The sequence below is a fragment of the Podarcis filfolensis genome, assembly GCF_964270895.1.
Source record: "Podarcis filfolensis genome assembly, chromosome: 3".
Lineage (NCBI taxonomy): Eukaryota > Metazoa > Chordata > Lepidosauria > Squamata > Lacertidae > Podarcis > Podarcis filfolensis.
The window spans coordinates 116,325,175-116,349,122 of record NC_139606.1 but is presented as its reverse complement, the minus strand read 5'-3'; the positions used below and the strand labels follow the sequence as shown (position 1 = coordinate 116,349,122).

General features: G+C 44.4%; 2 long non-coding RNA genes across 2 annotated transcripts in view; both read left to right on the top strand.

Annotated features, from left to right (window-relative positions):
* Positions 1-23,948, top strand: part of LOC310758797 — a 118,450-nt gene that overhangs the window by 78,991 nt on the left and 15,511 nt on the right. The gene's annotated exons all lie outside the window — the stretch shown is intronic.
* On the top strand, positions 18,157-19,759 carry LOC310758853. The gene is made up of 2 exons (XR_014546009.1): positions 18,157-18,288; positions 19,583-19,759. It is a non-coding gene; the product is annotated as an uncharacterized lncRNA (long non-coding RNA).

Here is a 23,948-nt window from a genome sequence, read left to right as displayed (position 1 = left end):
CACTCTTTCAGCAGAATTCACACAACAGAAGTTGCACAGCATGAGAGCAGAACTGCATATTTACAGTTTTATTCAGCGTAGGTCAGAACAAAGAAATCATGACCGTCTCCTCCGACTGCTCAGGCAAGACAGCCAAAATCGAAAAGAACATATAGCATAAACATCCTGTGAGACAGGAAATACGCAGGGTGTTACACAAACATCCTGCTGCCTTTTAAGGTGGAACGGAAATATCCTAACATCGGGAACAGGTGAGTGGTGAGTTTTTGACCTGAGGGATACATCCCCCTGGCACTGCCTATCCTCCTCATAAACTTTTTGTTTGATCCAAGCTATCTCCTTGTGAAACATGAATGAAGCAGATCCGAATGTTTGCGATTTGTAGTTGGGATCTAACTTCTGTGGAAACTGCTATGACTACCAGATTTCAGCAAAATCTTCCCACAAGCATGTGATTTTGGCAACGTTCTCTTCTATGTCAGCCTAAGTCAAAACGTCCAAAAGATATTAAAATGAAGGGAAGCATGGGTGCAGCCAAGATTTATTTTAGGGGGGCCTATGAAGTTGTGCCTCCGTTTCATGCTCTTCTGAATGAACTTTCCTTTCACTTGTGGACCATGGTATTTGTGCTCCCTCTACACAGAATTTGGCCTGTCACAAACTGATTGTATCTGCCTCCTGTTCTTGTGTCCTGCTGTCTTCACTGACATTGGGAGCTGTCCACCACTGTATAATTGTTGCAGAAGGGAACTTCAGCTTAGTAAATGAGAATCAAACAAGTGTAGGGAGTAAGTATCATTTCTCCTCCCCACGCCCTGCCCCTCTTGTAGCATTTTTTGGATCGATCATTTTTTGGAGCCTCTGATCTGAGTAGCTTTAGGCTACCACCCTAAATGGACATCCCTTCTCGGATTTAGGCAAAGGGAGGCAGTGAACTGAGAAAATAGTTTCATTACGTAAAACTTGGAAAACTTTTATGATGCCTGCTAACATGAACAATAGGTTTCTTTACAAGTTAATGATCATTTATTTGCTTCCAGTTTAACCTCCTTTAATATAGCATTTGTCTGCTGTATCCATTTGAGTTTTCCATTAAAACTTTATTATTTCATCCATTATGTAAAAACTGCATTGATACAAACACATCTCTCCTCCCTCCCTCTTCCCTCCCTTCCATGTCTTAGAGCCATTCTATTCCTTCAGAAACAGAATTAACCAAAACAAAACTCATTATAGTCATTATGTAGGTTGATTATACAGCCTGCAAGATTTACAGTTGTCTTAATTATGTTTTTCATTAATTAAACAACCAGTGGCAGTACAACGTATCTCTAATGCAACCTTTTTATTACACAGAATGTCATTTTCATAGAGCAGTGAGTACCAGCTACCTGTTCCATTAGTTACACAAAGCATCAATTACTTAAGTGGTCCCTGAATACATCGTCCTGTGATTGCAAGCTTAATTGGTTGCGCAGCCAGTTGTTTTCATAATTTGTCCATTGCAAAAGACACCTATGGCAGAATCAGCCTAGGGCGGCACATCTCGTATTGCCCCAAATGGCAGGGATTTTGTCCAAAATCAGTGCTGATTATGCTGGTGCTTCTCCTCCACTGGCAGAAGCAGCAGGACAGGAGGGGCACCCATGGGCATTCTGCCTGGTTGGGGGCTTCTGCCACCTGGAGCAGCATCCTCACCTGCCTCAAGGCTTGTCCGGCTCTGGGATCAGCCTTGTCTTTGGTTGTTTTACTCTGTGAGGTTTTGCCAATTCTTCTTGGTCCAATCCTTAAATCACACTTTATTTGCATGCTTAGATTAATATGCAGTTTCATCCATTGTTTATCTCATTGGATAAGGGATCACCATAACTGTCCATCCTAAAACTTCAATAGCTGCTGGGCATTTGCTCACTGTGATTTTCTCCCCTCCATCTTGTTTGAATAGCTGAGAATTAAAAGGTAAACCTAAAGGGACCCTGACAGTTAAGTCCAGTTGCGAACGACTCTGGGATTGCGGCGGTCATCTCGCTATACTGGTCGAGGGAGCCGATGTTTGTCCGCAGACAGTTTTTCTGGGTCATGTGACCAGCATGACTAAGCTGCTTCTGGCGAAACCAGAGCAGTGCACAGAAACACCATTTACCTTCACACCAGAGTGGTACCTATTCATCTACTTGCACTTTGATGTGCTTTCGAACTGCGAGGTTGCCAGGAGCTGAGACCGAACAACGGGAGCTCACCCTGTCATGGGAATTTGAACCACCAACGTTTTGATCGGCAAGCCCAAGGCTCAGTGGTTTAGACCACAGCGCCAACCGTGTCCCTTAGCTGAGTATTAGGTCCATGCAAAGTGTCCCACATTCAGTCCCACATGAAAGCACCAGGCCTGAGCATGAAAGCTCAAATGAAACCTCAAAGCAAAGAAGGTTAACTCATCGGCCTTTGGATGTTTCTGTTCTGGAGATCCCATCACCCCTGATCTTTAGCCACAAATAAGAGCGACTCCATGGAGCGCAGGACAGAAGAGTGAAGTGGCTTCAGAAACAGGGTTGGGAAGGGGGAAAGGGGGCTTAGTCATCTTCTAGGGTGGAAAGGAGAAAGGAAAAGACACGTTGGCCAATTATTATGAGGTGCAGAGTGGACATGGCAGGTGTAACAAGCAGAGAAGCAGAGCCCCTCATGTTTGAAAATATTTTTGTAAGTTGCTTTGAGTCTAGTTAGAAAAAGGTGTTTGCGAAAAAGGATGATGATGATGATTGCAAGAATGAGAAAAAGGACAAGAGAGCATGTGAAGATTGCCCTTCCTTCAAGTAAGCAAAGAGTCCATCATTTCACCTTTGAAATCTCCTTGCCCTGCACGTCCCACTCAACCTCTTCAATCAGTGGACTTGAATCTCTCTTTTTTTGGAAGAACTGTTTGAAGCTATTACTACTACCAGTGCTATTTCCTGGGGGGATGCAGGGGTAACGCATACCCCTAAACATTTTGTGAATCTAAGTTTGGCCAGATTGAGGAGCAGTATTTCAATATGAGTAGGAAAATGAGAGTAACCCTAAACATTTTTAGGGGGGGGGGGAAGCATGGGCAACTACTAAGAATAATCATTATGGGAGGTGAGCATGTGAAAACTGCCCTTCCTTCACGTAACCGCAAGGGTCCAGCAATGCGATGGGGACAGGTGAGGGTGTGTCATTTACCTGAGGGATACATCCCCCTAGCACTGCCTATGTGGGGCATTGCATCCTCCTCATAAATATTTCATTTGATTCAAGCTATCTCGCTCTGTAACATAAATATAGCACACCTGAATATTTGTGATCTTCAGTGGAAACTGCTATGACTGACAGAATGCAGGAATGGCATTGCAGAGGCACGTGATTTTGTCAACATTCTCGACCACGTCAGCCTAAGTCACAACGTCCCAAAGAAATTAAAATTATGCAATCTGCTTCTCCCTCCCTGCCCTCTCTTGGCAAGCTTTGGGGCTCCATTTGGCTTAAAAGCTGGCTTTGCCACCACAATTCATCTTGAGCCATGAAGATCCTTCACCTGTGCTTCGCAGTTCTCTGTTTGCTGCTCCTGGCTTCCCCAGGTAAGGGATGGAGAGGAAGAAGACAGAGGGAAACCTGCCAGCCTATTTTGGGGTGGAAGAGGGAGAGGAGTACAGTTGCTGTTCTGTGGCCTTGCAAAGGAAGCTCACTTTTCTTTCTAGAGACGTTTCTTTAGTGGTAATCTCTTTAGTGGGAATTCTTTGCATAAAAATGTATATATCTGACAAAATTGCCTACCAAAGTGTGTCTACTAGGGAAAATATGCACTGTGTTGCTGAATTTCCCCCATTATGCCCATAACTGCTATGCAATTTCCCCTATTATAACCTATATTTTCATGCTATTGTCATGAAATTACACTTTTTCAGGTACATTTTTTAAACACATTACTTGGAGGGAGAGCTGCCTTTCAGAGGACGGCTGTGCTTTGATGTTCACATGTTGTCTTCATTATGCCACAGTAATATAAGGAAAAAAGGACATGGGTGGCCCTGTGGTTTAAACTACTGAGCCTCTTGGGCTTGCCGATCAGAAGGTTGGCGGTTTGAATCCCCACGACGGGCTGAGCTCCCATTGCTCGGTCACAGCTCCTGCCAACCTAGCAATTCAAAAGCACATCAAAGTCAAGTAAATAAATAGGTACCGCTCTGGCGGGAAGGTAAACAGCTTAGTCATGCTGGCCACATGACCTGGAAGCTGTCTCTGGTCAAACGCCTGCTCCCTCAGCCTGTAAAGCGGGATGAGCGCACAACCCCAGAGTTGTCTGCAACTGGACTTAACTGTCAAAACAGTCCTTTACCTTTTTTTAATATATGGAAAATGGCTTTGCATGTAAAACTGGTAAGGAAAAACAAAAGTAGCCTCTTCTTTTCTCAGTTGGGTTAGATTTTATGGAATTCTATGCAAATTTATGGAATATGTTTTACAAAATATTTTGATTTGTCTCTTCCACAGGTCTGCCAATAAATTTGGGGTATATAGTTTCTAATTAGTGGGAAACGTTTCTTGATGTAATTTAGAGCCTTTTATTCTGGGTAGTCCTTGGGGCTCTGATGGCTTCAGTTCCAGGCTTTAGTTTCTCTATAACTTATAAGCCATGTGTGCCTCACTTCTTGCTGTCCTGTTTCATGGACTGACACCTTCCACTCATGAGCAAATATCTGGAGAAGCAGATTTACCTTTTCTTCTTGTGAATATAGCAAGGGTGGTAAACACCAGTGGCCAGTGGCAGGGAGGCTGGGGTGGGGGGGTAGGAGTTGGGATGCCACGGCACCCAGAGAGTCACAGAGCCACTCCTGTTCAAAGGGCTGTGGAGTTGTTCCTCTCTTTCATTCTATTGTGATTTAACTTCCTTGTCCCCACTTATGTTTGTTTCTCTCTTTGCACAGGATCTGCACAGTACCAGGAACCTAGGAATAAGAGGCAATGCCATAATGCCAATGGTACTTGCTACCCTCTACTTTGTCCCGATAATTCTAAACAGATTGGAAGGTGTAGTCATTATTATCCCTGTTGCAAAAGGTAATTTCAGCTTACCAAAAGAGAATTACACCTCCTGCCCTTCTCCCATTACCCTCTGGATTGATCATTTTAAGTACCCAATGCAGAGTCCCCTAAACTGATCACCCTTTGCCTGCAAGCACAATTGCTCCATTGGAAAAATAAAAATACCTATGCCAGAATCAGCCAAGGGTGGAACATCCCATTTTGCCGATTGATGCAAAATGCTAATTGCTGCTTTGCCATTCTGCCATCACGGCTCCTAAGCCCATCTACCTGCTCCTCCTGCCATGGCCTGATCTGCCGCTGACACACACCATACCCTGTTGGTTGCAGGCACAGAAGCGGCACTACCATTGTTGCCCATTTTAAGCAAGATGGTGCTGAGTTCTTTCACCATAGGCAGAACCAGCGGGGCAGGAGGGGCACCAATGGGTTTGTTGTCTGAGGGGCTTCTGCCAGCAGAAGCAGGGTCTTCACCTGCCTCATGGCTGGTCCAGCTGTCTTTGGCCCCTTTGCCCTGTGAGCTTATGCCAGATCTCCTTTGCCAAATCCCTAAACCACACCGTATGGGCACATTTAATTTGTTGTGCAGCTTCATCCATTGTTTATCTCAGTGCCTAAGGGATGTCTATTCTGCAGCTTTAACAGATGCTGGGCACTTACTCTGTGTGGTGTCCTGCCCTCCACCATTTAAGATTACCTCAGTTTCACATCCCACACATTCCATGCAAATCTCCCAGTTTCAATTCCAAGCAGCTTCATTCTTATTTTATCTTTTAAAGAAAAAACCTGAGGCAGTAGACTTTTGTCTTGGGTCCTGGCAGAGAAATTAGCAACTGGACTGTATGAACCCCAGGGTGCCAGTTCTCCCGTGGTTCTCAAAACATTGTCACAAAATTGTGAGCAAGCTTCCTGTTTCCCCAGAACTCTTCCTCAGGGCCACAAAGACAACAAATCCCTGCCGTGCATAACATCCAGTCTGCAGGAGAATATTGGAGACCTTGCAAGCTCACTCACTATTCTGTGACATATTTAATTATAACTAAAAAAGAAAGTCCCCCAGGGGTAGGGGTGTCTGAGAGACTGCATTTAATTCTCATCGAAAGGTGAATCTATGTAATTCATAGTTTCTGGAAATAAAAAACTGAGACAGACCTATCCCTACCCAATGGTTTATTATCATGAAATCTTTCTTGTGGTCCAACATGCCTTGCTTTGTGTTTTCATGTCTCAAACATGGTCACTTTGCTATGAAACTGAGTTAACTGTTGTCTTTTTGTTGCTGGTTTCTGTGTTTTAGACAGGAGGAGTGATAGATGCCTTTGAAAAGTGGAAGATGCTCCCTCTCTTTGAGAGCCGCTGGATCCCGCTTGATCCCCAGCTCGGGACTTCTTCTCCAAAGCATCCAGATTGAAAAAGCAACATTTTCAAGGCTCACATGAGCTTGTGCCTTGCAATAAAAGCAGATCCAAAAGCCTTTTTCCCTCTGTTTTTCATTTCTAAGCATGAGTGTTATTGCTAGTGCAGCCAAAAGGGCACCTTACGTCCATGAGAAGGAGGTATTAGCAGGCATGGTTTGTGGAGAGGCCTAAAACGTCATTAGAAAGGAAGACTAAAAGGGGGTGAGGATCCCCCAAAACAATCTAGTGAGGAGGACTGGGACACAATGTGGAAAATGAAGAGTCACAAAACATGGGGGGTGGAATGAGAGGAGAGGAAGTTCAGTTCTGCTTCCATTTAAATGGTAACCAACCTGAGTGGCACTCTTTTAAAAAGCATGCCAATTGAAATATAGTCATTCTTCAAAATCCACAGGTGTCTGAAATTTGGGATTATTGAACTGACCAGACCAGGTCTGGCAGCTTCCTCTTATAGATTCTTGCCCCCCCCCTCACGTTCCCAGACGTTTCACTGTCTATTGATCCCTGTGCTATCATTTTATTTCTCGCTGCCTCCACACAGGCCCTACCTGGTCCAGTCAGGGTTAAGTTGGAACATAAACTTCTGTTTTTTTATTGCAATTTAACAAGCGTGTGGTTTCATAAATCGTCTAACTCACTAAAATACCTCTCAGATATTTACTTGTCTTCCTAACTCCTAACTGTTCCTGACTCAGCTTCTCTTGCTACACTAACTCAACCTGCCCACAGACTCTATCCCATTTCACCCCCACTCTGCCATCCATCTCCAACCACCTCTAGACACTCACAAAGGACCTTCACTGACTTCATAACCGCCTCTTTCAGCAGGTCTGGGAAGGCTCCCTCACAGAGAGAAGCATTCACCACCCCACGAAGTCCATCGCCCAACCCTTGCCGGCTAGCTTTTATAAGCCAGGATGGGCAAGGATCAATGAGACAGGTGGTTGGTTTCACTCGTCCAAGCAGCCTGTCCATATCCTCAGAGGTAACAGATTGGAATTGATCCCACGCAACTTGACTAGACAGGACTCTAGCACTCTCTTGCCCTGGCCCTTCTCCCATGGTGGAGTCTACCTCTTCTTGAATCTGAGTGACTTTATCTGCAAAAAACTTTGCAAAATCATTGCAGGAGATCATGTGGCCCGTACTGGGCCCTGATGTAGCAGGTGGTTCTGCTGAATTGCATTTGGATCCATTAAGTGGTGGGGGTAGACCATCCAACAAAATGGCTGTGGCAGGTTCCACGGGGGGCGGGGGGGATGCACTGGGAGAACCGATCTCAGTGATTAGGGGTAGGATGAGAAGTTACGCTAAGACCAGACTATGTCATTACCGAAGAGGCAGGTTTAGTCGTTGTTTGAGGACTATCCCTGTCTCCGGGTCTGGTCCACAGATCTGAGGGCAAATGTTTTCAACATCTACATGCAGCAGCTGGGAGAGATCATCAGGGGGTTTGGGCTGGGTGTTCACCAGTATGCGGATGATACCCAGCTCTAGCTCTCTTTCAAATCAGAACCAGTGAAGGCGGTGAAGGTCCTGTGTGAGTGTCTGGAGGCGGTTGGAGGATGGATGGCGGCTAACAGATTGAGGTTGAATCCTGACAAGACAGAAGTACTGCTTTTGGGGGACAGGAGGCGGGCAGGTGTGGAAGACTCCCAGGTCCTGAATGGGGTAACCGTGCCCCTGAAGGACCAGGTGTGCAGCCTGGGAATCATTCTGGACTCACAGTTGTCCATGGAGGAGCAGGTCAATTCTGTGTCCAGGGCAGCTGTTTACCAGCTCCATCTGGTACGCAGGCTGAGACCCTAGCTGGCCATAGACTGTCTCACCAGAGTGGTGCGTGCTCTACTTATCTCTCACTTGGGCTACTGCAATGCGTTCTGTGTGGGGCTACCTTTGAAGGTGATCTGGAAACTACAACTAATCCAGAATGCGGCAGCTAGACTGGTTACTGGGAGCGGCTGCCGAAACCATTTAACACTGGTCTTGAAAGACCTACATTGGCTCCCAGTACATTTCCAAGCACAATTCAAAGTGTTGGTGTTGACCTTTAAAGCCCTAAACACCCTTGGTTCAGTATACCTAAAGGAGCGTCTCCACCCCCATCGTTCTGCCCGGACACTGAGGTCCAGTGCTGAGGGCCTTCTGGCGGTTCCCTCACTGCTAGAATCCAAGTTACAGGGAACCAGGTGGAGGACCTTCTCGGTAGTGGCACCTGCCCTGTGGAACACCCTCCCACCAGATGTCAAAGAGAAAAACAACTACCAAACATTTAGAAGACATCTGAAGGCAGCCTTGATTAGGGAAGTTTTTAATGTTTAATAGGTTATTGCATTTTAATATTCTGTTGGAAGCCGCCCAGAGTGGCTGGGGGAACCCAGCCAGAGGGGTGGGGTATAAATCATAAATTATTGTTATTGCTATTGTTATTGTTATTATTTGCATTCTCTTATCTCACCAGACTGGGTGCCATGGGATCCTAGGATGAAGAATTCTTCCTGGTAGGCACATGTGCATGCAATTATGCCTAATATACTGTAATGAGTGGGCTTGGTGGAGCTAATTTCTGCAAAAGCCTGGGCTACTTCTTGTGACATTAACATATGAGAGTGCTGGAGGTGAAATAGTTAAACAGGTTACCCTATCAGAACTCGGGGGGGTGGAGTCAGAGGGACTATAAAACCAGCTCTGGGAGGGGCAAAGGGAGGAGTTCATTGGGAGTGGGGTGGTTGGTGGGAGTAGGAGTGAATTGGGATAGAGTCTATGGGTAGGTTGAGTTAGTGTAGTGAAATAAGGAAGACAAGTAAATATCTGAGAGGTGGTTTAGTGAGTGAGAGCAGGTAGCAGAAGTTATAGGTTTGGATAGGCACCCCATGATTGTAATTCACTGAGACCGTTTATGAAACCACGCGCTTGTTAAACTGCAATAAATAAACAGAAGTTTATGTTCCAACTTAACCCTGACTGGACTCAGTATTTTACCAGGTAGGCCCTGGGTGGTGGTGGCAAGAAATAAAGTGGTGGCACAGGGATCAATAGATGGTGAAATGTCCGGGGACCCTGTGTGATCGCCACACTTCCCAACCTGCAATACTGTGGGGGGAGGGGGCAAGAATCCATAAGAGGAAACTTCCAGACCTGGTCTGGTCAGTTCAATAATCCCAAAATTCAGACACCTGTGGGTTTTGAAGGATGACTATATTTCAACTGGCAAACTTTTTAAAAGAGTGCAACTCAGGTTGGTTACCATTTAAATGGAAGCAGAACTGAACTTCTTCTCCCTCTCATTCCACCCTCCATATTTTGTCACTCTTCATGTTCCACATTGTGTCCCAGTCCTCCTCACTAGACTGTTTTGGGGGATCTTCACCCCCTTTTAGTCTTCCTTTCTAATGACGTTTTGGGCCTCTCCACAAACCATGCCTGCTAACACCTCCTTCTCATGGACGTAAGGTGCCATTTTGGCTTCTTACTAGCAATAACACTCATGCTTAGAAATGAAAACAGAGGAGAAAAGGCTTTTGGATCTGCTTTTATTGCAAGGCACAAGCTCAAGTAAGCCTTGAAACTGTTGCTTTTTTCAATCTGGATGCTTTGGAGAAGAAGTCCCTAGCTGGGGATCAAGCGGGATCCAGCGGCTCTCAAAGAGAGGGAGCATCTTCCACTTTCCAAAGGCATCTATCACTCCTCCCGTCTAAAATGTAGAAACCAGCAACAAAAAGACAAGAGTTAACTCAGTTTCATAGCAAAGTGACCATGTTTGAGACACGAAAATACAAAGCAAGGCATGTTGGACCACGAGAAACATTTCATGATAATAACCCATTGGGTAGGTTTCAGTTTTTTGTTTTCAGAAACTATGAATCACGGAGATTTACCTTTCAATGAGAACTGAATCCAATTTCTGGCCCATTCTTACCCCTGTAGGACTTTGTTTTCTAGGGGCATTTAAAAATAACAAGAAATAGTGAGCGAGCTTTCAGGGTCTCCAAAATTCTCCTGCAGACTGGATGTTATGCCTGACAGGAATTTGTTGTCTTTGTGGCCCTGAGGAAGAGTTCTGGGTTAACAGGAAGCCTGCTCACAATGTTGTGACAATGTTTTGAGAAACACGGGAGAACTGGCACCCTGGGGTTCATTCAGTCCAGTTGCAAATTTCTCTGCAATGACCCAGGACAAAATTCCTTCTTTCAAATTCTTTATATCTAAAAGACATGGCTGATTGCAGAGCTGGACCAGCCATGAGGCAGGTGAGGACCGTGCTTCAGGTGATAGATGCCCTGTAGACAACACACTCCTTGATCCCCCTCCTGCCCCACTGGCTCTTCCAGTGGTGAAGCACCACAGCACCATCTTGCTTAAAATTTGCAACGATGGCTGTCCTGGTTCTCTGCCAATGAGGATAGATTGTGTGGCAGTGGCAGAGCAGGCCATAGCAGCAGGAGCAGTAAGATACGGTGTGGTTTAGGGATTTGGCAAAGGAGATCTGGCATAAGCTCACAGGGCAAGGGGGCTAAAGACAGCTGGACCAGCCATGAGGCAGGTGAGGACCCTGCTTCTGGTGGCAGAAGCCCCTCAGACAAAAAACCCATTGGTGCCCCTCCTGCCCCGCTGGTTCTGCCTATGGTGAAAGAACTCAGCACCACCTTGCTTAAAATGGGCAACAATGGTAGTGCCGCTTCTGCGCCTGCGACCAACAGGGTATGGTGTGTGTCAGCGGCAGATCAGGCCATGGCAGGAGGAGCAGGTAAATTGGGTCAGGAGCGTTGCCAGCAGCATGGCAAAGAAGCAATTCTTACTTCGCCTCAAGCGGCAAAATGGGATATGCTGCCCTTGGCTGATTCTGCCATAGATTTTTTTGTCCTTGTTTTGCAATGGAGCAATTGAGCTTGCAGGCAAAGGATGGTCAACTTAGGGGACTCTGCATTTGGTACGTGGAGCAATTAACTATTTAGGTAAACGATGCTTTGGGTAATTAATGGAGCAGGTAGCTGGTACTCATTGACCTATGAAAGCAATATATGTAATTAACAAATTGGATATAAGAGGGTTGTGATGGAAAAGTCTAATGGATTTTAACAGCGGATGAATCCTACGTTAAAGGATGCTAAACTGGAATCAGACAGATTATTGTAAACATGCAGACTGATCAATAGTTAATTGTGACAAGCCATCCTAAAGTTTTCCAGGTTGTACGTAATGAAACTAATTTCTTCGTTCTGTGGGTCCCTTAGCCTCAGTCTGAGAAGGGGTGTCAATTAAGGGTGGCAGCCACCCAAAGCAGAGGCGCCAAATAACAATAATAACAATAATAACAATAATAACAATAATAACAATAATAACAATAATAACAATAATAACAATAATAACAATAATTTATTATTTATACCTCACCCATCTGGCTGGGCTTCCCCAGGACTCTGGGTGGCTTCCAACAAAATAATAAAATACAATAATGCATCGAACATTAAAATAAAATGAAATGAAATGAAATGAAATAATGAAATGAAATGAAATGAAATGAAATGAAATGAAATGAAAAAATGATCAATCCAGAGGCTGAAGGGAGAGGGGCAGGAGGTGTAAATCTCCTTTGGCAAGAAGAAATTACCTTCTGCAACAGAACAGATCATCATCACACATTCCAATGTATTGAGAATTATCAGGACAACCTCCACTTATGCAAATACCGTCGCTATTTTCACACTCGTCATAATTGTTAACTTCATCATCTTGTGCAGATCCTGTGCAAAGAGAGAAACAAACGTAAGTGTGGAGAAGGAAGATAATTCACAATAGGCATAAAGAAAGCCACAACTCCATAGCTCTTTGAACAGGAGTGGCTCTGTGACTCTCTGGGTGCTGCAGCATCCTAACTCCTACCCCCCCAACCCGCCACTGGCCACTCCTGTTCACCCCCTTTCTATATTCACAAGAAGAAATGGTAAATGTAGTTATACAGATATTTGCTTGTAAGTGGAGGATGTCAACCTATGAAACAGGAGAGCAAGAAGTGAGGTACACATGGCTTATAAGTTATAGAGAATCTAAAACCTGTAACTGAAGCCATCAGAGTCCTAAGGACTACCCAGAATAAAAGGCTCTCTATTACATCAAGAAAACTTCCCCACTAATTAGACACGACATATGCCAAATTTAGTGAAAGACCCGTGGAAGAGACAGATCAAAATTTTTAAAACGTATTCCATAGAATTGCATGGAATTCCATAAAATCTAACCAAACTGAGAAAAGAGGTGGCTCCTTTTGTTTTTCCTTACCACTTTTACATGTGATGCACCATAATAAAGTTAACATGTGAACATCAAAGCACAGCCATCCTTTGAAAGGCAGTTCTCCCTTCAAGTAATGTTTTTTTAAAAATGTGTCTGCTCAACTGCACATGAAAAAGTGTAACTTCATGAAAACAGAATGAAAATAAAGGTTATATTAGGGGAGATTGCACAGCCATGATGGACATAATGGGGTAAATTCAGCAACACAGTGCATGTTTTCCCTAATAGACACACTTTGGTAGGCGATTTTGTCAGATATATACATTTTTATGCAAAGAATTCCCACGAAAGAGATTACCACTGAAGAAATGTCTCTAGAAAGAAAAGTGAGCTTCCTTGCAAGGCCACAGAACAGCAACTGTACTCCTCTCCCTCTTCCACCCCACAAATGACTGGCAGGTGTCCCTCTGTCTTCTTCCTCTCCATCCCTTACCTGGGGAAGCCAGGAGCAGCAAAGAGAGAACTGCCAAGCCCAGGTGAAGGATCTTCATGGCTCAGGATGAATTGTGGTGGCAAAGCCAGGCAAAGCCAGCTTTTAAGCTAAATGGAGCCCAAAAGCTTGCCAAGAGAGGGCAGGTAGGGAGAAGAAGATTTCATAATTGTAAGTTCTTTGGGACGTTGTGACTTAGACTGACGTGGACGAGAATGTTGCCAAAATCACGTGCCTCTGGAAAAGCACTCCTGCATTCGGTCAGCCATAGCAGTTTCCACAGAAGTAAAATCACAAACATTCAGATGTGCTGTATTCATGTTTCAGAGCGAGATAACTTGAATCAAATTAAACACTTATGAGGAGGATGCAATGCCCCACATAGGCAGTGCTAGGGGGAAGTATCCCTCAGGTAAATGACTCACCCCTCACCTGTCCCCATCACATTGCTGGACCCTTGCGGTTACGTGAAGGAAGGGCAGTTTTCACATGCTTGCCTCCCACAATGATTATTCTTAGTAGTAGCCTGTGCATTCCTCCCCCCAAAAATGTTTAGGGTTACTCTCATTTTCCTACTCATATTGAAATACTGCTCCTCAATCTGGCCAAACTTAGATTCACAAAATGTTTAGGGGTATGCGGACCCCTGCACCCCCCCCCCCCAGGAAATAGCACAGGTAGTAGTCATAGCTTCAAACAGTTCTTCCAGAAAAAAAGATTCAAGTCCATTGATTGAATAGGTTGAGTGGGACATGCAGGGCAAGGAGATTTCAAAGGCGCAGTTGGAGGTGACTTAAAGTAATTACATCATGGCACTGCAAATATTAAGCTGGAATATTAATGGGATGAATTCCCCCGAGAAAAGACGAAGAGTCTTTCATTTATTAAAAAAGGAACAATTGGACTTGATTTGCCTACAAGAAACACATGTGATAAGGTTACATAGGAAAATATTGGTAAATAAAAGATTTTATTTTTATTTTTGCAATGGAGGAATTGAGCTTGCAGGCAAAGGATGATTAAGAGACTCTGCATTGGGTACTTAAAATGATCAATCCATAGGGTAATGGGAGAGGGGCAGGAGGTGTAATTCTCTTTTGGTGAGCTGAAATTACCTTCTGCACCTATACCATTTTCACAACCTTGACCAACCCCCATCCCCTGTAAATTTTTCTTCATAAAACTCCAAGAAATGTTGTCAAAAGCTTTCTCCGCATCCACAAATATCAAAACTGCTTTGGTATTAATATTCACTTGTAACTTTTCTAAAATGTTAATTATGTTCCTCGTGTTATCAGACAAGTGTCTACCCAGGAGAAAGCCAGCTTGATCTAATACCTTTTTTAGTCTCTTAGCCAAGATGTCTGCAAAGATTTTATAGTCCACATTAAGCAAAGATATGGGGCGGTAATTCTTAAGCTGTGTCTTCTCAGACTCTGTTTTCGGTATAAGTGTAATATAAGCTTCCTTCCACGACTCTGGTGCCCTTTTCCCTTCCAGTATTCCATTACACACTTCCATTAAAGGCTGTATTATCGAAGACACTGATGCTGGGAAAGATGGAGGGCACAAGGAGAAGGGGGCGACAGAGGACGACATGGTTGGATAGTGTTTTCGAGGTTACCAGCATGAGTTTGACCAAACTGCAGGAGGTAGTGGAGGACAGAGGTGCCTGGTGTGCTCTGGTCCATGGGGTCACGAAGAGTCGGACACGACTAAACGACTAAACAACAACAAGATCTTGAAGTCAAACCGTCCGGTCCTGGGGATTTACCCAATTGCATATTCTGGATGGCCCCTTCTATCTCTTGCTCCGTTATTTTATAATTCAACATTAACTTATTTTCTTGAGAGATTTTTTGTAGTCCATTTATTTTCAAAAAACTGTCTATATCCATTTGTTTCTGAGTTTCCTGTGTATATAGTTGTTTAAAATACCTCTGAAAACACTTTCTGATCTCCGCTGGATTCTGTATGTTTTTCCCTTCTACATCCAAATTTGTAATAGTGTTAAGTTTCTGTCTTTTTTTCATTTGCCAAGCCAGTAGTTTACCACATTTGTTTGCCAATTCAAATGTCTTTTGTCTCATCTGTTTAATTTTCCATTCTATTTCTTGATTTATCATTTTCATATATTGTACTTGATGTAACTTTATCTCTTTCAAAATCTCCTGCGATTTTGGCTTCGCTCTCAGTTTCTTCTCTCCTTCCTTTATTTTCTCCAAGATCTTGTCTTTTTTCTCATTTTGGACTCTCTTTTGGATCGCATTCTGTTGTATCAAGAATCCTCTCATGACCGCTTTACTTGCGTCCCAAATTATTCTTTTTTCTACAGTGGTATTCATATTTATCTCAAAATAGTCTCTCAAAGTTTTGGGGGCCTTCTTGGTCACTTCTTTGTTCCTAAACAATGTGTCATTCATCCTCCACCTGAAGGAACCAGTTGGTGTTAATTTCAATTCCATCTTTACAGCATTATGGTCGGAGCACATTTTGGGGCATATTTCCGCCTTTCTAGTCTTTGGAGCCAGCCCTCTAGTTATCCAAATTTGGTCAGTTCTTGTCCATGTCATTTTGGCCTCAGAAAAGAAGGTTCCCTCTCTTCCCAAAGGGTTTTTAATTCTCCAAATATCAACTAAGTCCATATTGTCAGTCATATCAAAGAAAGTCTTTGGCAATCTACCATCCTTAGTAACTACCTGTCTCTGTGCTTTATCCATATTTGTAGACACTACTCCATTCATATCCCCCATCAAAATCATATTGTAGTCCATATAGTCCATCAGAGTCTCATGTAGCTTCTTAAAGAATTCCGATTTTCCCTCATTTGGTGCATAAATACCTAATATCAAAAACTTCTCTCCTTGCTTTGTGTAACTAATGGAACAGGTAGCTGGTACTCACTGCTCTTTGAAAATGACATTCTGTGTAATAAAAAGGTTGCATTAGAGATACGTTGTACTACCAGTGGTTGTTTAAATAATGAGAAACCTAATTAAGACAACTGTAAATCTTGCAGGCTGCATAATCAACCTTGTTGTTGTTTAGTCGTTTAGTCGTGTCCGACTCTTCATGACCCCATGGACCAGAGCACGCCAGGCACTCCTGTCTTCCACTGCCTCCCGCAGTTTGGTCAGATTCATATTTGTAGCTTCCACCTACATAATCAACCTACATAATGACTATAATGAGTTTTGTTTTGGTTAATTCTGTTTCTGAAGGAATAGAATGGCTCTAAGACACAGAAGGGAGGGAAGAGGAAGGGAGAAGAGATGAGTTTGTATCGATGCAGTTTTTACGTAATGGATGAAATAATAAAGTTTTAATGGAAAACTCAAATGGATATAGCAGACAAATGCTATATTAAAGGCACGTGATTTTGACAACGTTCTCTTCCACGTCAGCCTAAATCACAACATCCCAAAGAAATTACAATTATGAAATCTTCTTCTCCCTACCTGCCCTCTCTTGGCAAGCTTTGGGGCTCCATTTGGCTTAAAAGCAGGCTTTGCCTGGCTTTCCCACCACAATTCATCCTGAGCCATGAAGATCCTTCACCTGTGCTTGGCAGTTCTCTCTTTGCTGCTCCTGGCTTCCCCAGGTAAGGGATGGAGAGGAAGAAGACAGAGGGACACATGTCAGCCGATTGTTTTGCGGAAGAGGGAGAGGAGTACAGTTGCTGTTCTGTGGCCTTGCAAAGGAAGCTCACTTTTCTTTCTAGAGACGTTTCTTTAGTGGTAATCTCTTTTGTGGTAATTATTTGCATAAAAATGTATATATCTGACAAAATTGCCTACCAAAGTGTGTCTACTAGGGAAAATATGCACTGTGTTGCTGAATTTCCCCCATTATGCCCTTAACACCTATGCAATTTCCCCTATTATATCCTATATTTTCATGCTATTGTCATGAAATTACACTTTTTCAGGTACATTTTTTAAACACATTACATTACTTGGAGGGAGAGGTGATTTTCAGAGGACAACTGTGCTTTAATGTTCACATGTTGACTTCATTATGCCACAGTAATATAAGGAAAAAGGGACGTGGGTGGCCCTGTGGTTTAAACCACTGAGCCTCTTGGGCTTGCCGATCAGAAGGTTGGCGGTTTGAATCCCCACGACGGGGTGACCTCCCATTGCTCGGTCACAGCTCCTGCCAACCTAGCAATTCAAAAGCACATCAAAGTCAAGTAAATAAATAGGTACCGCTCTGGTGGGAAGGTAAACAGCTTAGTCATGCTGGCCACATGACCTGGAAGCTGTCTCTGGTCAAACGCCTGCTCCCTCAGCCTGTAAAGCGGGATGAGCGCACAACCCCAGAGTTGTCTGCAACTGGACTTAACTGTCAAAACAGTCCTTTACCTTTTTTTAAATATATGGAAAATGGCATCGAATGTAAAACTGGTAAGGAAAAACAAAAGTAGCCTCTTCTTTTCTCAGTTTGGTTAGATTTTATGGAATTCTATGCAGATTTATGGAATATTTTTTACAAAATAAAATTTTGATTTGTCTCTTCCACAGGTCTGTCAATAAATTTCGGGTATATAGTATCTAATTAGTGGGGAAATGCTTCTTGAGGTAATATAGAGCCTTTTATTCTGGGTAGTCCTTGGGGCTCTGATGGCTTCAGTTCCAGGCTTTAGTTTCTCTATAACGTATAAGCCATGTGTGCCTCACTTCTTGCTATCGTGTTTCATGGACTGACACCTTCCACTCATGAGCAAATAGCTGGATAAGCAGATTTACCATTTCTTCTTGTGAATATAGCAAGGGTGGTAAACACCAGTGGCCAGTGGCAGGGAGGCTGGGGTGGGGGGGTAGGAGTTGGGGTGCCAGAGCACCCAGAGAGTCACAGAGCCACTCCTGTTCAAAGGGCTGAGGAGTTGTTCCTCTCTTTCATCCTATTGTGAATTAACTTCCTTCTCCCCACTTATGTTTGTTTCTCTCTTTGCACAGGATCAGCAGATGAGCGACCTATCAATGCTGTTGAATGCGGTCAAGCCAAAGGTCTTTGCTACCATAAACGTTGTCCCAATAATTATGAAAGAATTGGAAGGTGCTACTTTTCGCCTAACTGTTGCAGAAGGTAATTTCAGCTCACCAAAAGAGAATTACACCTCCTGCCCCTCTCCCATTACCCTATGGATTGATCATTTTAAGTACCCAATGCAGAGTCTCTTAAATTGATCATCCTTTGCCTGCAAGCTCAATTGCTCCATTGCAAAAATAAAAATAAAAATAAAAATACCTATGCCAGAATGAGCCAAGGGTGGCACATCCCATTTTGCCGCTTGATGCAAAATGCTAATTGCTGCTTTGCCATTCTGCCAGCACGGCTCCTCAGCCCATCTACCTGCTCCTCCTGCCATGGCCTGATCTGCCGCTGACACACACCATACCCCGTTGATTGTAGGCACAGAAGCGGCACTACCATTGTTGCCCATTTTAAGCAAGATGGTGCCGAGTTATTTCACCATAGGCAGAACCAGCGGGGCAGGAGGGGCACCAATGGGTTTATTGTCTGAGGGGCTTCTGCCAGCAGAAGCAGGGTCCTCACCTGCCTCATGGCTGGTCCAGCTGTCTTTGACCCCTTTGCCCTCTGAGCTTATGCCAGATCTCCTTTGCCAAATCCCTAAACCACACCAGATGGGCACATTTAATTTGTTGTGCAGTTTCATCCATTGTTTATCTCAGTGCCTAAGGGATGTCTATTCTGCAGCTTTAACAGATGCTGGGCACTTACTCTGTGTGGTGTCCTGCCCTCCACCATTTAAGATTACCTCAGTTTCACATCCCATACATTCCATGCAAACCTCCCAGTTTCAATTCCAAGCAGCTTCATTCTTATTTTATCTTTTAAAGAAAGAACCTGAGGCAGTAGACTTTTGTCTTGGGTGCATACAGAGAAATTAGCAACTGGACTGAATGAACCCAAGGGTGCCAGTTCTCCCGTGTTTCTCAAAACATTGTCACAAAATTGTGAGCAAGCTTCCTGTTTCCCCAGAACTCTTCCTCAGGGCCACAAAGACAAGAAATCCCTGCCGTGCATAACATCCAGTCTGCAGGAGAATATTGGAGACCTTGCAAGCTCACTCACTATTCTGTGACATATTTATTTATAACTAAAAAAGAAAGTCCCCCAGGGGTAGGAGTTTCTGAGAGACTGCATTTAATTCTCATCGAAAGGTGAATCTATGTAATTCATAGTTTCTGGAAATAAAAAACTGAGACAGACCTATCCCTACCCAATGGTTTATTATCATGGAATCTTTCTTGTGGTCCAACATGCCTTGCTTTGTGTTTTCATGTCTCAAACATGGTCACTTTGCTATGAAACTGAGTTAACTGTTGTCTTTTTGTTGCTGGTTTCTGTGTTTTAGACGGGAGGAGTGATAGATGCCTTTGAAAAGTGGAAGATGCTCCCTCTCTTTGAGAGCCGCTGGATCCCGCTTGATCCCCAGCTAGGGACTTCTTCTCCAAAGCATCCAGATTGAAAAAGCAACATTTTCAAGGCTCACATGAGCTTGTGCCTTGCAATAAAAGCAGATCCAAAAGCCTTTTTTCCTCTGTTTTTCATTTCTAAGCATGAGTGTTATTGCTAGTGAAGCCAAAAGGGCACCTTACGTCCATGAGAAGGAGGTGTTAGCAGGCATGGTTTGTGGAGAGGCCTAAAACGTCATTAGAAAGGAAGACTAAAAGGGGGTGAGGATCCCCCAAAACAATCTAGTGAGGAGGACTGGGACACAATGTGGAAAATGAAGAGTCACAAAACATGGGGGGTGGAATGAGAGGAGAGGAAGTTCAGTTCTGCTTCCATTTAAATGGTAACCAACCTGAGTGGCACTCTTTTAAAAAGCATGCCAATTGAAATATAGTCATTCTTCAAAATCCACAGGTGTCTGAAATTTGGGATTATTGAACTGACCAGACCAGGTCTGGCAGCTTCCTCTTATAGATTCTTGCCCCCCCCTCACGTTCCCAGACGTTTCACTGTCTATTGATCCCTGTGCTATCATTTTATTTCTCGCTGCCTCCACACAGGCCCTACCTGGTCCAGTCAGGGTTAAGTTGGAACATAAACCTCTGTTTTTTTATTGCAATTTAACAAGCGTGTGGTTTCATAAATCGTCTAACTCACTAAAATACCTCTCAGATATTTACTTGTCTTCCTAACTCCTAACTGTTCCTGACTCAGCTTCTCTTGCTACACTAACTCAACCTGCCCACAGACTCTATCCCATTTCACCCCCACTCTGCCATCCATCTCCAACCACCTCTAGACACTCACAAAGGACCTTCACTGACTTCATAACCGCCTCTTTCAGCAGGTCTGGGAAGGCTCCCTCACAGAGAGAAGCATTCACCACCCCACGAAGTCCATCGCCCAACCCTTGCCGGCTAGCTTTTATAAGCCAGGATGGGCAAGGATCAATGAGACAGGTGGTTGGTTTCACTCGTCCAAGCAGCCTGTCCATATCCTCAGAGGTAACAGATTGGAATTGATCCCACGCAACTTGACTAGACAGGACTCTAGCACTCTCTCGCCCTGGCCCTTCTCCCATGGTGGAGTCTACCTCTTCTTGAATCTGAGTGACTTTATCTGCAAAAAACTTTGCAAAATCATTGCAGGAGATCATGTGGCCCGTACTGGGCCCTGATGTAGCAGGTGGTTCTGCTGAATTGCATTTGGATCCATTAAGTGGCGGGGGTAGACCATCCAACAAAATGGCTGTGGGGGGGGGGATGCACTGGGAGAACCGATCTCAGTGATTAGGGGTAGGATGAGAAGTTACGCTAAGACCAGACTATGTCATTACCGAAGAGGCAGGTTTAGTCGTTGTTTGAGGACTATCCCTGTCTCCGGGTCTGGTCCACAGATCTGAGGGCAAATGTTTTCAACATCTACATGCAGCAGCTGGGAGAGATCATCAGGGGGTTTGGGCTGGGTGTTCACCAGTATGCGGATGATACCCAGCTCTAGCTCTCTTTCAAATCAGAACCAGTGAAGGCGGTGAAGGTCCTGTGTGAGTGTCTGGAGGCGGTTGGAGGATGGATGGCGGCTAACAGATTGAGGTTGAATCCTGACAAGACAGAAGTACTGCTTTTGGGGGACAGGAGGCGGGCAGGTGTGGAAGACTCCCAGGTCCTGAATGGGGTAACCGTGCCCCTGAAGGACCAGGTGTGCAGCCTGGGAATCATTCTGGACTCACAGTTGTCCATGGAGGAGCAGGTCAATTCTGTGTCCAGGGCAGCTGTTTACCAGCTCCATCTGGTACGCAGGCTGAGACCCTAGCTGGCCATAGACTGTCTCACCAGAGTGGTGCGTGCTCTACTTATCTCTCACTTGGGCTACTGCAATGCGTTCTGTGTGGGGCTACCTTTGAAGGTGATCTGGAAACTACAACTAATCCAGAATGCGGCAGCTAGACTGGTTACTGGGAGCGGCTGCCGAAACCATTTAACACTGGTCTTGAAAGACCTACATTGGCTCCCAGTACATTTCCAAGCACAATTCAAAGTGTTGGTGTTGACCTTTAAAGCCCTAAACACCCTTGGTTCAGTATACCTAAAGGAGCGTCTCCACCCCCATCGTTCTGCCCGGACACTGAGGTCCAGTGCTGAGGGCCTTCTGGCGGTTCCCTCACTGCGAGAATCCAAGTTACAGGGAACCAGGTGGAGGACCTTCTCGGTAGTGGCACCTGCCCTGTGGAACACCCTCCCACCAGATGTCAAAGAGAAAAACAACTACCAAACATTTAGAAGACATCTGAAGGCAGCCTTGATTAGGGAAGTTTTTAATGTTTAATAGGTTATTGCATTTTAATATTCTGTTGGAAGCCGCCCAGAGTGGCTGGGGGAACCCAGCCAGAGGGGTGGGGTATAAATCATAAATTATTGTTATTGCTATTGTTATTGTTATTATTTGCATTCTCTTATCTCACCAGACTGGGTGCCATGGGATCCTAGGATGAAGAATTCTTCCTGGTAGGCACATGTGCATGCAATTATGCCTAATATACTGTAATGAGTGGGCTTGGTGGAGCTAATTTCTGCAAAAGCCTGGGCTACTTCTTGTGACATTAACATATGAGAGTGCTGGAGGTGAAATAGTTAAACAGGTTACCCTATCAGAACTCGGGGGGGGTGGAGTCAGAGGGACTATAAAACCAGCTCTGGGAGGGGCAAAGGGAGGAGTTCATTGGGAGTGGGGTGGTTGGTGGGAGTAGGAGTGAATTGGGATAGAGTCTATGGGTAGGTTGAGTTAGTGTAGTGAAATAAGGAAGACAAGTAAATATCTGAGAGGTGGTTTAGTGAGTGAGAGCAGGTAGCAGAAGTTATAGGTCTGGTTAGGCACCCCATGATTGTAATTCACTGAGACCGTTTATGAAACCACGCGCTTGTTAAACTGCAATAAATAAACAGAAGTTTATGTTCCAACTTAACCCTGACTGGACTCAGTATTTTACCAGGTAGGCCCTGGGTGGTGGTGGCAAGAAATAAAGTGGTGGCACAGGGATCAATAGATGGTGAAATGTCCGGGGACCCTGTGTGATCGCCACACTTCCCAACCTGCAATACTGTGGGGGGAGGGGGCAAGAATCCATAAGAGGAAACTTCCAGACCTGGTCTGGTCAGTTCAATAATCCCAAAATTCAGACACCTGTGGGTTTTGAAGGATGACTATATTTCAACTGGCAAACTTTTTAAAAGAGTGCAACTCAGGTTGGTTACCATTTAAATGGAAGCAGAACTGAACTTCTTCTCCCTCTCATTCCACCCTCCATATTTTGTCACTCTTCATTTTCCACATTGTGTCCCAGTCCTCCTCACTAGACTGTTTTGGGGGATCTTCACCCCCTTTTAGTCTTCCTTTCTAATGACGTTTTGGGCCTCTCCACAAACCATGCCTGCTAACACCTCCTTCTCATGGACGTAAGGTGCCATTTTGGCTTCTTACTAGCAATAACACTCATGCTTAGAAATGAAAACAGAGGAGAAAAGGCTTTTGGATCTGCTTTTATTGCAAGGCACAAGCTCAAGTAAGCCTTGAAACTGTTGCTTTTTCAATCTGGATGCTTTGGAGAAGAAGTCCCTAGCTGGGGATCAAGCGGGATCCAGCGGCTCTCAAAGAGAGGGAGCATCTTCCACTTTCCAAAGGCATCTATCACTCCTCCCGTCTAAAATGTAGAAACCAGCAACAAAAAGACAAGAGTTAACTCAGTTTCATAGCAAAGTGACCATGTTTGAGACACGAAAATACAAAGCAAGGCATGTTGGACCACGAGAAACATTTCATGATAATAACCCATTGGGTAGGGATCTGTCTCAATTTCAGTTTTTTGTTTTCAGAAACTATGAATCACGGAGATTTACCTTTCAATGAGAACTGAATCCAATTTCTGGCCCATTCTTACCCCTGTAGGACTTTGTTTTCTAGGGGCATTTAAAAATAACAAGAAATAGTGAGCGAGCTTTCAGGGTCTCCAAAATTCTCCTGCAGACTGGATGTTATGCCTGACAGGAATTTGTGGCCCTGAGGAAGAGTTCTGGGTTAACAGGAAGCCTGCTCACAATGTTGTGACAATGTTTTGAGAAACACGGGAGAACTGGCGCCCTGGGGTTCGTTCAGTCCAGTTGCAAATTTCTCTGCAACGACCCAGGACAAAATTCCTTCTTTCAAATTCTTTATATCTAAAAGACATCACTGATTGCAGAGCTGGACCAGCCATGAGGCAGGTGAGGACC